Genomic DNA, 6318 nt, shown 5'->3' with positions numbered 1-6318 from the left:
GAGGGACCGCCATCAGCAAACCCAGAACTCTTCATCATCTCTGAAGAGAAACAATATACCTTAGTGAAGAGAGATCCAAAAATGGAGTGTCCCCAGTTTCATGAGACTGTGCGTGGTTAAGGGGATACGTTCTGTGAGTGAGGAAAATGTGATACCAACCTAACTTTGGCTTTGGCCATCAAGCTGGGAAGGCATCTAATGAAATTTGCCCAATGTGAACTCAGGAATATTGCTAGAATAATTGCTGGAATTGCAGGTTTTCACTGAGCTTTTGTACAGAGTGTCCGTGCCCTGGCTTTGGCGGGGGGGGCTGCAGGGTGGCCTCTGTGAGGAGAGGCTGGGGCTGCCCTGAGCTGGACACAGACACTTCCCACCGGCTCCAATGGGCCCACCGCAGGGCACGGCTGAGCCCAGCAGCCAAGATGACGGGAAAAAAGTATTTAAGTATTTAAGAAAGGGCAAAATATGCCAGAAAAAAAAAAAGAGAAACAGCAGTGTGAACATCAAGGTCAGAAGAAAGAGGGAATGAGGTACTCCAGGTGCTGGAGAGTACACCGGAGCAGATATCTATACTGCAGCCCATGGAGGACCCCATGCCAGAGGAGATATCCAACCTGCAGCCACACCAGAGCAGGTAGATGTGCCCTAAAGGAAGCTGCAGCCCATGGAAAAGCCCATGCTGGAGCAAGTTTATCCTGAAGGACTGCAGACTGTGGGAAGGACCCACACTGGAGCAGGGGAAAAGTTTGATGAGGAAGGAGCAGCAGAGAGAACTGTTATGGACTGACTGTAAACCCTCCCCCCCACCCATTTCCCGTGTGCCACTTGGGGGAGCAGGAGGTAGAGGAGTTGGGAATGAAGGAGTAAAGTTGAGCCTGGGAAGAAGGAGAGGGTGCAGGGAAGGTATTTTAGGTTTTGCCTTTGTTTCTCACCATCCTATTCCATTTTTAATTGGCAATAAATTAAATTGATTTTCCCCAAGTCATGTCTGTTTTGCCCGTGATGGTAATTGGTAAGCAATTTCCCTGCCTTTATCCTGACCCATGAGCTTTTTCACACAATTTTCTCTCCCTGTCCTGCTCAGGAGGGGGAGTGAGCAAGTGGCTGGGTAGGTGTTTAGCCCTTAACCAAGGTCAACCCACCACAGCATTGCACAGCTGGACTTGGGAAACTTGACATGTGGCCAACAGAAAGTCTGCTGGAAAGAGACTGTCTCCCCTCAAAAGTGTGCAAGGTGATTATCAATGTACATCTGCTCAGAAGCAGTTCATCCCTGTAGGTGATGACTAAGGTAATCATGCAAGTACTTGCAAGTACAGATGAACTCATCAAGGAACTACATGGAAACAGTCAAGTTTACAATTTAATCTGAGCTGAGCACTCAATTCCCAGATTACCTCAAAGGCAAAAACTCTGTTTCATTTCACCTTTATTCAATAAAAGTTACTTTGCTTTTCTGTCAAATGCAGCAAACTATTTAAGCCTCAACTTTAGTGGAAGGGCAATTTAATTAATTCACAGTTATTCTTTTAATTGGATTTGAGTGAATCAACTTTTCTGAAACTCAGGAAAGAGGGGTTATTGGCTTGGCTTCACAGATGCTATTCCTGCTTGCATTTCGGCTAGCACTAGAAGCAAGGTTATTTCTCTCTGAGGATGCCAGTCTGAGACAGTGGCATCCACTGCAGTTTTACTATTTTAGTAACATAAAAATGCAAGAAAAGGGAATGTTAAAACCAAACTCTCCCCTTCTTAACATATTTTTAAATGATGGAAATGTTAATTAGGCTGACACCAACTTGATCATCAACTGTCAAGAAAAAAAAATCAATGAAAGGGGAAAAGATTCACATTTTAGTGAGGAAATATTCTTCTCAGCTTCATCATGCAACTGTGGCACTTGATCCACCTGAGCACAGGCTGGTAGATGAGACAGAAGTGTTGTCCACAGAAGTGTTGTCAGTTCCCTGTGCTGTGCTAAGTAAAGCAAATTCAGTAAAACAGTGAAGAACAACCAAACTAGTCTACACTAAAATAACAGGAGGCTCTTCCTGTATTCTGGCAGGACTAGTTGATTGAGGAGACATTGTAAAACCAGGACTGAAACAAATGAAAAACTCTCAATAATAACTTTTTAACTTAAAACCACCATGTCTTGAGATGGAATCAGCACTCTATGAACAAGATATGTCAAGGGAAGGATTTTTCTTTATCTTTTTTAGTTGCAGTGAATTCTTGGGTCATTAGGAAGCGCATAGCTATCACGATCTCAGCTCCAAACAGTAGGAGCTTCTAGATGGTGCCTTAATGCAAACAACGCTCCTGCTTCCTCTCCTCTTTCCTTCCCAATGCATGGGCAGACAGGAGTGGGCAGTGTGTGTTATCAGTGTTCGTGTTTATGTACCATGTATAAGCTGAGTCTGGGGCTGAGCACATGGTCCCCTGACGGTACCAGGCACAGTATAAAAGCAAAACAGGACACAGCTCTTGCCTCCAGCAGTTTCTAAGTCCAATGAGATAAGAAATACTGTAAAAGGAAACAGAACAGAAAGAGGTGAAATGACTTGGCCCAGGCTACCCACTGCCGGAGCTGGGAACTGCTATCAACTCTCACATGCCTGAAGCCCTGTCTTTGACACTGTGCTTCTCTTGAAACCATGCAAGTTGTTTTTGCACCTGCTTCTACAGGATCAGCAGTAAACAGTGTCAGAGAAAGTCCCTCGCAAGTGGGACATTCAGTGCTACCAAACAGATTATGTATCTGAACTCATTTAAAAAAAAAAAAAAAAAAGTCCCTCTAACAGCAATATTTACAAAATTGGAATTCAGGTAAGGCAATGAATTCACATTCTGTGGCTGCACTTTTAAACACCAAGGTAGATGTTGACATTTAATTTTCTCACATTTATATTCCTAAGAGGAATTATACATTCAGTTTACACAGATTTATTGCACTTAATTGCTTAGCAGCATTTGATATAGTATTAAAAATGTCAAAAAAATGTTTTTAATACCTACTGTGAGGTCCTGAGCCCCTGTGGATTACAATGATAAAGCCTTCTCTCTCAAACAAAAAGCAGTCTAGATGTGAATGTGCACAAATGAAATGGCTTCAGAGGTGGGAAAAAGGAAAAAGAAAAAAGAGGTAAATGCTGTTTTAAGCCACATGCACAAAAGCACATTTATGGAGGTAAATACTGTCTTCTCTGGTGGGTGGAAATATGTGTGCGCTGTTGCATCTGAAGTCCTCAGCTGTGACCTTCTCATTGCCTATTCCTGAGCAAAGACCCTGGAGGGAAGGGAGCTCATGGTTCTGCTCATACAGAAGTCTGATAAGATCATCCACTCCCAAGCACTGGGACTCATCTAGTGTTTTCCATTCACACTTTGCAGTAATGGGAAAATTAGGGGGTTTATTAAACAAAACCATTCTGCAGAAAGCTTTGCTCTCTTTTAAACACTTTCAGATTCTGAGGAAAAAACCTTTCTTTGTCTTAATCAAATATATATATTCCTTTTTTCCAACAAAATTTCAATATTTTTCTAAAGAATGTTTTCTTTTCCAAACAGCTCTAGTAGACAACTTATGTCAATCACTAATTATGTAACTGATTATCATTTAAGGTCAAGATGTGATCTTGTGTATTCAGGTTAGTTCTGCTGAAGTCTGAAGAGTTATGGCCAGGCAGTGAATTTTCCAAGATACTGTGCAGTCTGTACCACTGCACCACACCGTCCTCTCTCTGTCCGTGCCAGCAAGTGAACCTGCAATGATTAATGCATTGAGTCTTATACAACTCCTTCCCCATTCAGATCAGGGCTGAATTCTCCAGTGGCAATGCCATTATATGCTCGATGAGGGTATGGTCATCAGTGTATTCCTTTTTCAGTCCTAAATTCCCTTGCATGTTTCCCACGTGCAAAGCCCTGAACAGCTTGTGAGCTGCCCACTGTGGCTAAATAGGAAATTGTTTCAATTTCCCACTCTGTGATGATGGTATGTACTGTAACTTCAGTGCATGACTCCTACTGCTAATTTAGCTTAATATGAATGTGTAACATCACAAAATCATTTGGCAACAGCAGTGTTAGGATGCCAACCAGAGCTGCTGCCATGAGATGAAGATTAGTTTAATCTTCTAAACCAGGGGATGATATTTTAGCTGGAAATGCTACAAACTGTGAAGAACTTAATCTGAAATGAGGATATGGAGTTGTACAAAATACAGCTGATTTAGGCATGTACATTACCAAACCAGTATGACATTACACTGACCGTACTGTAGTTTTTATAAATCATACCTTAATACTGTAATTGGTACCTTTATTTTGAATTCAGCATTTCATCCGATTTTGACGGAAGAAGAAATGTCAGAAATTGGTATTCACTGTGCTTCCTCAGACTAATATTGTTCTGAACAAGTTTCACTGTGACTGTATAAGTAAAAATTACAGCAGGATTTAGGGTTTTGTTGCCATCTTCTAGACTGTCACATTTAGAGCTGGTTGCTAGAGATGACAAAAAAACCTCTCTGGACACTGAGTGTAATTCAATGCAAAACATTTGCTGTCATCTATGTATTTTCTAAAATCCTCATTCACAAGGTTCCCTGTGGTGGATTTCTCCAGAAAGGGAAAGAGGTAAGACTGGGAAGAAAAATTGCCTCTTAGCTTCAACCTGTTTCCGTTCCATCCTTATCCTTGCTTAGACTTTGCTACTTCCATTTCTTCTGTGTAGAATTCTACAAATACTTCCTATCTTTATCATCCCTTCTTGGATACCTACACTAATAATTAACTAAATGGAATCTCTCCTGTTGAGTTAAGCCCGTACACTTACTTGTTGCTTTTTTGGACTCCTGCTATGTTCTGTTTTCATTGTACAGTAACACCAAAGTAGTATATGTCTGCAGAGGGATACCCCATCTTCACTCTACGCCGCTTCACTGGGTAGGAATGGAAACCAAACACAGAACCCCCAACTATTTCAACCAAACAAGGGTGAAAAAATTCTACCAGCCCTCAAATCTATATAAGATTCCCACCCTGATTTCACTTTCAGTAAGAAGAGGCTTCGGTCGACCTGCCTCTACACAGCTGAAAATTAAAGCAGTCCTGTCTAGGCACTTCATTCCCAACCTGATGCTGGATCTGCTTAGCAAAAAATGCCTCACTGTGCCTTTGCATCTAATATCGAGCCAGTCAGCACCTCTCGTCTGACGGTAAGTCCTCCTCAGATTGCATCCACTCAACGTGTCCTCCCTCAGGGCATGTTTGGTGCTTTATCACTGCTGTCTCTCAATGCCTTGTGTCTTTCTCAGTGCTTCTTCAACAGCAGCGCTGTCATCCCTGCGTGGCTCCCAGAGTGGGCCACTGCTTGGCTAATACCACTGTAGGGAGAGGAGGAGGTGGAACCTCTCTTTCCAACAGTGCTGCAGCCAAAACAGGTCACAGCTGAAGGTCGTGCCTCCTAGCCTGACTTCTGTCTCTGCTGATCACAGCAACCCTTTATCTGCCATCCTTCAGACCAGGTTATTCTAGAATGAAGAAACTGGGAATTTTAAATCCTTAAGCAGACACCAGTTAAAGTGATTACCTCCCAAATAAAACTTTATCACAGAATCATAGAATATCTCAAGTTGAAAGGGACCCATAAGGATCATCGAGTCCAACTCCCTGCTCTTCGCAGGACTAGAAAGGACTTTAGGCAGAAAAACATTCTCTGTTACTATCAGAACTCTGTAACTTAACTAGTTGCCACTGCAGACAGAAGAATTACTCCTCACCTTAAGTGAGAAATGAGATTTTTTTCAAACCAAAAGGGAATTTTTTTGTTTTATTTAAGACAAAGCTTAAACTATTGAGCTGTTCCAGTGTGGCTTGTAAAATATAGCACCAGATCCTGCGGAAGGTTTATTAAAAAAAATAATCCTACCAGGCTGAAAGCAGTAGCTTAAAGGAAAGGAGTGAATGGAGGCAAGTCCATGCTCGGGGTGGCAGGCGAACCCCCTTCTTGCCCACCTCGCCTTCCCAGGTGCCTCTGTACAATAGGTATGAGGCTCTGGATGTGGAAGGCCAGTCAATGGATGATGTGGATGACGGTCCATCTACACTAGAGGTGTTGCCAAGGTCAGAAAGGCCTACCCCTGAATCATGACCACCTCCACCAGGAAGAAAAGACGGGTTATAGATGTAGATGACTCCCTTCTGAGGGGAACACAGGGTCCAATATGCCGGACAGACCGTCGTCTTAGGGAAGTCTGCTGCCTCCCTGGGGCCTGGGTTAAGGACATCACTAGGAAACTTCCTAGCCTGGTA

The sequence above is a fragment of the Aptenodytes forsteri genome, unplaced genomic scaffold, assembly GCF_000699145.1.
Source record: "Aptenodytes forsteri isolate BGI_AS27 unplaced genomic scaffold, ASM69914v1 Scaffold199, whole genome shotgun sequence".
NCBI lineage: Eukaryota > Metazoa > Chordata > Aves > Sphenisciformes > Spheniscidae > Aptenodytes > Aptenodytes forsteri.
The sequence above is the reverse complement of the archived record's forward strand: the minus strand, read 5'-3'. Positions refer to the sequence as shown.